At 33.8% G+C, this 12,547-nt stretch overlaps 1 pseudogene; it reads left to right on the forward strand.

Annotated features, from left to right (window-relative positions):
• Positions 1 to 6,088: 6,088 nt before the first annotated feature.
• Positions 6,089 to 10,061, forward strand: LOC121101726 (annotated as a pseudogene).
• Positions 10,062 to 12,547: the final 2,486 nt, after the last annotated feature.

Below are 12,547 nucleotides of genomic sequence, written 5' to 3' on the forward strand. Positions count from 1 at the left end.
TCAGTTGCATTTCTATACATGAACAATGAGACTGAAGAAAGAGAAATTAGGAAATTGATTCCATTTACCATAGCACTAAAAGCCATAAGATATCTCAGAATAAACTTAACAAGAGAGGTGAATGATCTATACTCTAGAAACTTTAGAATGCTGATGAAAGACATTGAAGAAGACCCAAAAAAATGGAAAAACATTCCATGCTCATGGACCGGAAGAATAAACATAGTTAAAATGTCTATGCTACCCAGAGCAATCTACACATTCAATACCATCCCGATCAAAATACCAATGACATTTTTCAAAGCCCTGGAACAAACAACCTAAAATTTGTGTGGAACCAAAAAAGACCACAGATAGCCAAGGAAATGTTGAAAAAGAAAAAATAAAGCTGGTGGCATCACGTTGCCTGATTTCAAGCTATACTACAAAGCTGTGATCACCAAGACAGCATGGTACTGGCACAAAAACAGACACATAGACCAATGGAACAGAATACAGACTCTAGAAATGGACCCTCAACTCTATGGTCAACTAATCTTTGATAAAGCAGGAAAAAACATCCAGTGGAAAAAAAAGACAGTCTGTTCAATAAATGGTGCTGGGAAAATTGGACAGCTATATGCAAAAGAATGAAACTTGACCACTCTCTCACACCATACACAAAGATAATCTCCAAATTGATGAAAGACCTCAATGTGAGACAGGAATCCATCAAAATCAAAGAGGAGAACATAGGCTCTTCGACATTAGCCACAGAAACTTCTTTCATGACATTTCTCCAAAGGCAAGGGGAACAAAAGCTAAAATGAACTTTTGGGACTTCATCAAGATAAAAAGCTTCTGCACAGCATAGGAAACAAGTCAACAAAACAAAGAGGCAACTCACGGAATGGGAGAAGATATTTACAAATGACACACAGATAAAAAGCTGGTATCCAAGATCTATAAAGAACTTCTCAAACTCAAGACCCAAGAAACAAATAATCAAATCAAAAAATGGGCAAAAGATATGAACAGGCACATTTCCAATGAAGACAGACAAATGGCTAACAGACACATGAAAAAATGTTGAACATCATTAGCCATCAGGGAAATTCAAATCAAAACCACATTGAGATACTACCTTACGCCAGTTAGAAAGGCAAAATTGACAAGACAAGGAACTACAAAGGTTGGAGAGGATGTGGAGCAAGGGGAACCCTCTTACACTGTTGGCGGGAATGTAAGTTGGTACAGCCACTTTGGAAAGCAGTATGGAGCTCCCTCAAAAAGTTAAAAATAGAACTACCCTGGTGAACCAGCAATTGCACTACTGGGTGTTTACCCCAAGATTCAGATGTAGTGAAGAGAAGGGCCATATGCACCCCAATGTTCATAGCAGCATTGTCCACAACAGCCTAACTGTGGAAGGAGCTGAGATGCCCTTTAACAGACGAATGGATAAAGAAGATGTGGTCCATATATACTATGATTTCACTCATTTGTGGAACATAAGGAATAGCAGGGAGATTGGTAGGAGAAGGAAGGGAATAATGAAGGGGGGGGTAACAGAATGGGAAATGAGCCATGAAAAACTCTGGAATCTGGGAAACAAACCGAGGGTTTTAGAGGGAGGGGTTGGGGGATGGGCTAGCCTAGTGATGGCTATTAAGGAAGGCACGTAATGCATGTTATACGCAAGCAATGAATCATGGAGCACTACATCAAAAACTAATGATGTACTTTAGCAGTTTAATAAAGTCTCAAAGATTAAAAAAATAAAAAATAAATAAAAGAGTTGTAGATTTTAAAAAAGTAGACAAAGGTTATTAAAATGTGTAATTTTCTACAATATTATTATCCAATGTTTCTATTTTTATAGAGAACTACACCAAATGCAGAATTCACATACTTTTCAAGGACACATAACTTCCTAACAAAGCTAGATCACATATGGGCTATAATACATTATATCATTAAAGTTAAATAAAATTATACAGAGTATGTTCACCTTCCAGGGTAGAATTAAGTTATATAACAAAAAGAAAATATCTAGAAAAATCTAAAATATGTAGAAATCAAGCAACACATTTCTGTTTAATTCATGAGTCAAGAAAATATTGATAAGAACATTTAGAAATATTCAAACAGAATGATGAAACAAAACATTAAAATTATAGAACAAGACAATAGATCAATGAACAGAATAGAAATACAGAAACAGACTCTTACAGAAAAAAGAACAAAGGAAATTCAGTGGAGAAAGGATAGTTTTTCAATAAATGGTGTTACAACAACTGGACCTCTACATGCAACAACAACAACAAAAATTACTCTAGACACAAATCTTCCATCTCTCACAAAAATTAACTAAAAATGGATTATAAACATAAATGGAAAATAGAAAATAATAAAATTCCTAGAGGATTACATGGAAGAAACTCTAGGTAATCTTGGGTTTGGAAATAGTTTTACAACATCAAGGCATGACCCATGGAAGGAAAAATTGATAAGTTGGACTTCAAACAAATTATGAACAAATCTGCTCTGTGAGAAACATGTTTAGGAGAATGAAAAGAAAAGTCACATACAGGGAGAATGATTTGCAAAGAAACATAGCTGATAATGGACTGGTATCCAAAATACACAAAGAAATTTTATTTTTTGAGACTTTATTTATATTTGAGAGAGAGGGAGAGAGACAGAGATAGCAAGAGAGAATATGAACAGGGAGGAAAAGGAGAAGCAGGCTCCCAGTTGAGCAGTGAGCCTGACATGAGGCTTGATCCCAGGACCCTGGGATCATGACCCAAGCCAAAGGCAGGTGCTTAACCAACTGAGCCACCCAGGTGCCCCTAAAATACACAGACTCTTAAGACTCAACAATATGAAAAAATATATATTAGAATATGTAAAAGATCTGAGCAAAGAAACTATACTGTTGGAAAATACAAATATGAAAACATGCTCAACAGCATATGCCATTAGATAATTGACAAAACAAAAACAGGATGCCCACTACCTACCTATAAAGTTGCTAAAATTCAAAATACTGACAACCATGAAATCCTGGTGAGGCTGTGAAGCAACAGAAACTCTCATTCATTGTTGGTGGGAATGCAAATGGAACAGACATTTTGGAAGACTGTTTGACTGTTTCTTGTAAAAAATTAAATGTATTTTTACCATATGATCCATCAAGAGTGTTCCTTCGTATTTACCCAAATAAAATGGGTCCACACAAAAGCTGCACATAAAAGCTTACAGAAGCTTTATTCATAATTGTCAGAGTTGGAAGCAACCAAGGTATCTTTCAGTAGGTGAATAAATGAAACTGTGGTGCATTCCTACAAGGGAATATTGTTCTATGGAAACAGCCCACGTGTCCATCGACTGATGAAAGCATAAAGAGATGTAGTGTATATATCTACAATTGAATATTACTCTGCCATCAAAAAGAATGAAATCTTGCCTTTTGCAACAATGTGTATAGAGCTAGAGAGTATTATGCTAAGCAAAATAAGTTAGTCAGAGAAAGACAAGTAAGATATGATTTCTCTCATATGTGGAATTTAAGAGACAAAATAAACAAATAAAAGGGGGGAAAAGAGAGAGAGAGGCAAACCAAGAAACAGACTCTTAACTACAGAGGACAAACTGATGATTCCCGGAAGGAAGGTGGGTGGGAGATGGGTTAAATAGGTGATAGGGATTAAGGATGAGCACCGGGTGTTGTATGGAAGTGTTGAATCACTATATTGTATGCCTGAGACCAACATACACTGTATGTTAACTAATTGGAATTAAAATAAAAATTTTTAAAGCCAAACAAAAAATGAGCTATTAAATCACAGGAAAACATGGAGGAACTTTAAAAACATATTACTAAGTGAAAGCAGCTACTCTGAAAAGGCTACATACTGTATGATTCCGACAATATGACCTTTCAGAAAAGGCTAAGCTATGGAGATAGCAAAAAATTCAGTGGTTGCCAGGGGCTTGGGATGAGGAAGGAAGGGGACTCAGTGGAGTACAGGGGATTTTTAGGGCAGTGAAACTAATCTGTATGGTACAAATGGACATATACCATTATTCATATTCCAAAAACCATAGAATGTACAACACAAAGAATATGATATAAACTAATATAAACTATGGACTTTAGTTAATAATATTATGTCAATAGTGGTTCATCATTTGCAGCAAATGTACCACACTAATACAAGATATAAATAAGAGTGGAAACCATGTACGTAGTTAGGAAGGAAGGTACATGGGAACTCTCTGTATTTTCCAATCAGTTTTTCTGTACACTTAAAACTGCTTTAAAAATTATGCTAAGTGAAGTAAGTCAAGCAGAGAAAGACAATTATATGGTTTCATTCATTTGTGGAACATAAGGAATAACAGGGAGATTGTAAGGAGAAGGAAGGGAAAAATGAAGGAGGGTAACCAGAGGGAGAGATGAACCACAAGAGACTATGGACTCTGGGAAACAAACTGAGGATTTTAGAGGGGAGGGGGTGGGGGGGATGGGCTAGCCCTGTGAAGGGTATTAAGGAGGGCACATATTGCATGGAACAATGGGTGTTACACACAAACAATGAATCATGGAACACTACATCAAAAACTAATGATGCACTGTATGGTGACCAACATATCATAATAAAAAAATAAAAATAAATTGATTTTATAAAAATTATGGAATATAACTAAAGTAAACATCAGAGGGAAACTTAAGGATGTTGATATTTATATTAGAAAAATAAACGTTTTTATTTTTTAAGGATGATTTTAAATTAGATATTTAACCTTCTAACTTATTAAGCTAGTTTAAAAGTAAAGATCAAATTAAATTTAAAGTAAGTAATAAGATAATAACAAATGTCAGTGACATAAAATACAGCCAAATAACAGGAAAAAATCAATAAAGTTAAAAGTAAGTTACATGAAAAAAATTACAAATTATAAAATCCCATAACCAAGACAAATCACCAAAAAAAAAAAAAAAATAGAAGGGAAACATAAGTGAAGAATACCAGAAATGAAGGAGAGAATTTCATGAAAGATCTTACAGACATTAAAAAATAAGAAGGGAATTGTTTGAAAATTTTGTCAATATCCTACAGCTTAACTGACATGGACATGTACCTTGAAAGACACAACTTACTGAAACCAACACATGACAAAATAAAAAAACAAAACTGACAGGTGATAACATTAAAAAAAATCCATAAAAGAAATTGAATTTGTAATTAAAATTTGTGGTCAAATATCTTCACTTCTAAATTCTACCAAGAATTTACATAAAATAATATCAAATTTTTATAAACTCTGAAAAAAAGAAGAGGGCATTTTTTATGTTATTTTATAAGTCCAAAGAAGAATTTTCTCAATCAATGAATATTCACACAAAAAATTGTGACAAAACAACAATAGATAAATCACTTAAATATGGGCAATAGATTGAACAAATCTTCACAAAGAATATAAGAAAATGATCAATAAGTACATGAAATAGCCCAACATCATTAGTTATCTGGCTAATATAAATTAAAAGCACACATATGACTTCATACCCATTAAAGAATTTAACATTAAAAGGACCTACAATACTGTATATTAGCTAGGCTATGGAACAGGTATTTTCATACAATGTTAATGATAGTCTAAAATATTACATCCACTTCAGAAACAGCTTGGCACTTCTTATAAATCCAAATACACATTTGCATATTGCCCACATTTCTGCTACTTGTATTTAGTAAAGGGAGGGGGGACCTTTCTTCAAGAACGACATAGCGACTGTAATTATAATAGCCAAAAACTAAAAGCAACTGAAATTCCCATAGACAGGTGAATGGATGAGCATGTGATTGTATATTCACACAATATAATATCACTCAACAATAAAAATATTAATGTGAATATATGACACAACATGTATGAATATCAGAGGCATGAGTGATCAAAATAATATAGACATAAAAAAGAGAACATGTTGTATAATTCCATTTATATTAAATTCAAAACTGGGCAAGATTTCACCAAAGTGACTGAAATCAGAATAGTGACTGTGTCTGAGAGGTGACATAATTTGTGATAGGACATGAGGATATTTCTGGAGGTAATAAAATATTTTATATTTTGATTAGGATGTGGGAACTTGTATATTCATCTGACAAATTTCATTAGTGTATAGTTAAGATCTATGAATTTCAGTGCATATAAATTATTTCTAAATAAAACATAAATATATAATAAACAGAAAAAAACCCTAACACCCAGTGCAGAAAGTTAACAAAGTCAGGAATTGGGTCTTTGAAAGTGAAACCAAGAGGGAAGGCGCCTGTTACCAATATCAAGGAAATGATGCTATAACTACTACTGTATTAAAGGGGAAATGACTGGATATTAAAACAACTTTTTGCCAATAAATTTAAATTTTTGAATAAAAGGCAAACTTTAAAAACAAACAAAATATATATTAGAAAGAATCCAGACACACACAGTCAATATACCAAGTGGTTTCATCACCCCAAAACTCTCCACCAAGCTTACCTACCATTTTAGTCAAACCCTCAGCTACACATGACCCCTGGCAACCACTGATCTGTTGTTCATCCACAATTTTGCATTTCCCAGAATGTCACATTAGTGAACATATGTAAAGACTCTTTGAGTCTTGTATCTTTCACGTGGCATAATGCACTTGATATTCATCCATGTTGCTTCATGTATCAATATTGGTTTTCATTTTCATTGGTGGGGAATATTCCATGGATGTACCACAGTTTGTTTTTCCATTTAACACTTGAAGGATGCATGAATTGTTTCCAGACTTTTGACAGTTATGAACTTAGCTGTTATGAACATTAAATAGAGGATTTTGTGTAAACATAATTTTTTACTTCTCTTGATCAAACTGAAGCAATATTTCTGTTATATCATTGTTTAACTTTATAGGAAATCACCAAGTATTTTCAATTTCATGACACTGCCAATTTTCATTCGTTCGGTAATGTGTGTATGTTTCATTTGCTCCTCAGTGTCACCAGTACTTGGTATAATTATTTGTGTAGTGCTATCTGAATGTGGTTTCAATTTGCATTTCCCTAATGACCAATGATGTTGAGCATCCCTTCATGTGTTTATTTGCCCTGTTATATTTCTTTATAATGTTCTTAAGTCTTTTACCCTGTTTTTGGTTGCATTATTTGTTTTCTTATTGTTGAGAGAATTATTTACCTATGTTGGAAACACATTCTTTGTCAGATATATGACTTGCAAATTTTTTCCATAGTGTGTGGCTTATTTATTTTAAGATTTATTTATTTGAGAGAGAGAGAGTGCACACGAGAGCAGAGGGATTGGGAGGGGGAGAATCTCCAGCAGACTTCTCACTGAGTATGGAGCCTAACACAGGGTTCAACCACAGGACCCTGGGATCATGACCTGAACCAAAATCAAGAGTTGGTTGCTCAACCGACCGAGCCACACAGGCACCCTATGTGTGGCTTATTTTTAATCATTTTCTTAACACAGTCACAGATCAAAAGTTTTAATTGATTAAGAGAGTTTATCAACTTTTCTTTTTTAATGGACTGTGATTTTGGTGTTACATCTGAACTCTTGGTATAACTTAGAATCACAGATAGATTTTCATGTCTTTTTCCTAAACAAAATTGTATAGTTTTCTGCTTTGCATTTGGTTCTATGATCTATTTTCAACTATGTGTATGTGTGTGTGTGTGTATTTATATACACATATATATGATAATAAGTACTAGGGAGGAATTTTTTTTGTGTGTGTATGAATGTCCAAATGTTCCAGGACCATTTCTCCATTGAATTGCCTTTCTTTGCACCTTTGCCAAAAACTCGTTGAATATATTGTTTGGATCATTTTTTAGACTCTCCATGAAGCTTTACTTATACAAGTGTCAATCTCTTTAAAAATACTAAGCTGTCTTGATTACTGTAGCCTTAAGAGGAGTCTTGAAACCCAGTATTGTTTGGCAAATTTGTTCTTTCACAAAACTGTTTTGACTGTTTTAATTTCTTCTGCATTTCCACATATTTTTTTTTCATGTCTCAGTAACTGAAGGGGGGTGCTGTGATTTTTATGAAGATTGAATTGAATCAATATATTGATTTGAAGAGAACGTGGAACCACAAAATATTTAGTTTTTCAATTCATGAATATGATATAGTGCTCCACTTACTTAAATTGTCCTAGGGTTCTTTCAACAGTGTTTTACAGCTCTAAACAATAAAGATCCTGCATATAGTGTGTAAGTATTTTTGGTGCTTTTGTAAATGACACTTTAAAATAGATTTCTAGTTGTATATTACTTTTGCAGTAGTTTTTGTGTATTTATCTTGTATTTGGCCAACTTGTTAAACTCATAAGTTTAGAAACATTTTTTATGGGTTACATGGGATATTCTATGTAGATAATCATGTCATTTGTGAATAGAGTTATATTTGTGCTATTTAAATCTTTCACCTGTAATTTTTTGTCTTGCCTTATGGCACTGGCTTGGAATTCAGGTATGATGCTGAAAGAAGTGTTGAGAGCATATATTGCCAATTTCTGATCTTAGGAGGGGGTATTCAGCTTTGCACAACTGAATATTATTTTATCTGTACTTTTTTTTTGTAGATTATCTTTTCAGTGTAAGAGACCTCCCTTCTAATCCTAGTGTATTGAGAGTTTTTATTACAAATGGATATTATTTTTTTTCAAATTTTTCTTCTGTATCTGTTGAGATGATCATGCAATTTTCCTTAATTCGTTTGTTAATATGGTGAGCTACACTAATGGAATTGTCAAATATTGAACCAGGTTTCCATTTCTCATCTAATCCCCACTTTATGGTAGTATACTTTTAAGACTATCAATTTTGGGGTGCCTGGGTGACACCGTTGGTTGATTGTCTGACTCTTGGTTTCAGCTCAGGTCATGATCTCATGGTCATGAGATCAAGCCCCCATCAGGTTCCATGCTCAGTGCAGAGTCTGGTTGAGACTTTTTCTCCCTTTCCACCTGCCCTTCCCACTCATATTCTCTCTCTCTCTCTTTCTCTCTCATAAATAAATAAATCTTTAAAAAAGAAAATGACTCAATTTCTTGGGTGCCTGGATGGCTCAGTTAGTTAAGCATCTGACTCAATTTCGGTTCTGGTCATGATTTTAGGGTTGTGAGATTGAGCCCCACATTGGGCTCTATGCCCAGCATGGGGCCCACCTAAGATTCTCTCTCTCCCTCTCCCCACCACCCCTTATCTTTCTCTTAAAAAAAAAAAAGACTATCGCTTTCTTCTCAGTGCAACTTTAGCTACATCTCTTTAATTCTCTTTCTTTCTATCTTTCTGTCTCCTTCCAGGAAAAGATAACCAGAACCTCTGGGTTGGTAAGTACATTGAAACACTGGGAGAGTGGTGTACACAGAGAGGGCATGGAAGCTCCCTGTTCCTGCCCTCCACATATACATTTTTCCATCTGGCTTTTCCTGAGTTATATTCTTTATAATAAGCTGGTAAGCTTAGAAAAAGTAAATTTGTCTGAAGTTAAGACAACTGCGAGTGGCTTTCATTAGGTTGACAAAGAGAACTCTGGCCTTATGCAAGACATCATTTTTGAAAATTTTAGAGAAATTAAGTCTAGAAGTCAACTTGACAAAGTCCCTTCTTGGTATGGCAGCTGATGATATAAAAGAGTATAAAAGATTGAGCTACCAGAGCCAGATTTCCAGGATCTAAATGAAAAGGCACAAATAATAATCAGTAAAATTTCAGTTTGTATCAATGACAGAGTGATGCTTCTGCAGACAAGGATATATAGTGCAATAAAATAACTTTTTGGTATAGTGAATGATGTCTTCAGGAAATATCAAAATAGAACCATAGGGAATTGGAACACCAAAAGAAAAAATTTATAAAAAACTAAAAAAATTCAGTGGTACCCTGAAAAATGTATATACCCCCAAAAAGTGGCAAAGCAATAAAATTTTCAAAAGTTCCTACTAACTACTTCATTAAACCAATTCAATACTTCAGATCTTCAAAATTGTGGCCTGAAATTTATGTTAATAGATATACTTCTCAGTGATAGTATTGAGCTGCCTTTATTTGTAAATTTTAATGTTTGACTCTAAAAATGATTAATCTTTTCTGAAGAGATGGAATCCAGGATCTAGAATGGGAGTATTGCCCTTTTGTACCACATCTTTGTAAAATGTACTTTAATCATAATCTCACACTGAAAATTTTGCATTATTTTTACTATTATCATTTTTTAAAGATTTTATTTATTTATTAGACAGAAAGAGAGAGTGCACAAACAGGGGGAGCAGCAGGCAGATGGAGAAGCAGGCTTCTGCTGAACAAGGAGCCTGATGTGGGATTTGATCCCAGGACCCTAGGATCATGACCTGAGCCAAAGGCAGATGCTTAATTGTCTGAGCCACCCAGGTGTCCCCTATTATAATTTTTTAAAGAATTATAGGCCAAAAGAATCTACATCTTAATGTGTCATTATATAATATTCTTTAAAAGTGTTGAAAATGTTGGTGTTTGGTTCTGACATTTTAACTTGAGCATAAGTTGTAAGATCATGTATTTAACAGTAGTTGGTAATAGTCAATAAATAGGCTCCATTTGTTTAAAAAAGATAACCAATCAAAACTGGAAAAGAATAATAAGAAAATCTGTCAATTACTACTCTATTAAAGAATTTTTTAATTGAGATGCTGGGTGGCTCACTCGGTTAAGCAACTGCCTTTGGTTCAGGTCATGATCCCGAGGTCCTGGGATCCAGTCCTGAGTCCCACTCCTTGCTCAGCAGGGAGCCTGCTTCTCCCTCTGCCTGCTGCTCTCCCTGCTTGTGCACTCTCTTTCTTTCTCTGACAAATAAATAAATAAAATCTTCTTAATAATGGTTTAAAAAATTTTTTTTTCTTAAATTCTATAAAGGGGTATATTGGAGTTCACCTATCATACCCAAATTTTGGGAGCCAGGAGTGAATTCTTGAGGAAGTTATAGATGTCCTGAAGCCTGAGGATAACTAAAATTAAATCTGTCAAAGTAGGTGTAAAAAGAAATAGAAATAATATACCTACTGACAGGAAGATTTACTGACAAGTTTTTAGTTTATGTTGCCAAAACAAAGAAATCCTGAGTGTCCTGAAAAAAGATTAATGTTTATTTCTTTCTGTAATGAGAGTTTGGAGGTAGTTTTATGGCCCAGAGCAGATAGGCAGCTCTAATACATGAAATTCTTTTCATCTTTTCCTTTATCATTTTTTTGGGGTATTTACTTTGTTGGAATCCAAGATGGCTCAGATTCACATCCAGGTGGGAAAAAAGAGAGATAAGTTTCAGACTAACTTGTATTTAAATTAGATATAAATTAGAAGCTGTATAAATTCTTCTGTTCACATTTCATTATTAAAAAAAAAAACTGGTTCACATAGGCATATCCTACTTATTATGTAAGATCACTTCTATAGGAGAAACTGGAAGCATGATGAATAAAACAAAACAAAACTGGAGGATTTGTCAAGAGAATCTATAAAATGTCCAAGTCTGTTTTTTCATTTGTTTATTTTGGATCATTTTTTCCTCAGAGAAGGTGAAAAAACAGAAATCCATTCAAGTTATTTTTTTTCTAACCATCGTTTCTGATAATAAATGTTTGGCATGAAGATTTAGACCAAGAACATGTAACACTTTTTATCCAACACTTTGTGATTTATTTTCTAAGACTGAGAGTGGAAAAGAAGTTAACTCAATCAAATTCAAGTTGTAGAAGCAGTTAAATCAAAAATATATTTAATTTGTATATACAAATGCTTAATACTGCTAACATATGCTAGTATAGTTGTTAATTAAATTTCAGCATATGCATTGAAAATTATATGAAGAAGAACCTGATTTTGTCGATATTTAAGGAAAAATGGAAATGAGCATTTAATGCAAAGTGCTTGTCAACTGATATTTAATTTTAAATAACTGTGAGTACAAACATACATGCTCGGTAGAAATGTCAACTCTTTTTTTCATTATTTCTATTTACTGATGAACTTTGTGTTTATCTTTGTGATTTTATCCCTGTAACGGGATATCTGTTACTTGAATCCATGTGAAGATATCTTGCCCATCAAATTATGTGAAGTGAAAGGCAACCTCCTCCCCTGTACTACCAAATCACTATGCCCATCTATCGCAGCTTCTCTATCCTCATTAGAGGCTTCCCCCAAATTTTTATGATCATTTTTCAGTATATATGTTCAGCTCCTCTAATAACATCCTTGGGATTATAAAATTGTTGTGTTAATTTCTTTTCCTACAGACTACTTTAAGGTATCCCTTTGCACAGATTGTGCAAAAATTTTGAAAGTCACCATGAGATTTGCCTTATTTTTCTTAGTTTTATCAATCCAAAATGGCTTTGTCTTTACTGTAATCCATGCTGACAAAAAAAAAATGTATCTCTAATTGCCTGGTGTTAGCAGTTGGAATTAAAATTATATGGTATAGAAGAGCTAAGTGGCCACTTTATTAT

The sequence above is a fragment of the Ursus maritimus genome, unplaced genomic scaffold, assembly GCF_017311325.1.
Source record: "Ursus maritimus isolate PB19 unplaced genomic scaffold, ASM1731132v1 scaffold_9, whole genome shotgun sequence".
Taxonomy (NCBI): Eukaryota; Metazoa; Chordata; class Mammalia; order Carnivora; family Ursidae; genus Ursus; species Ursus maritimus.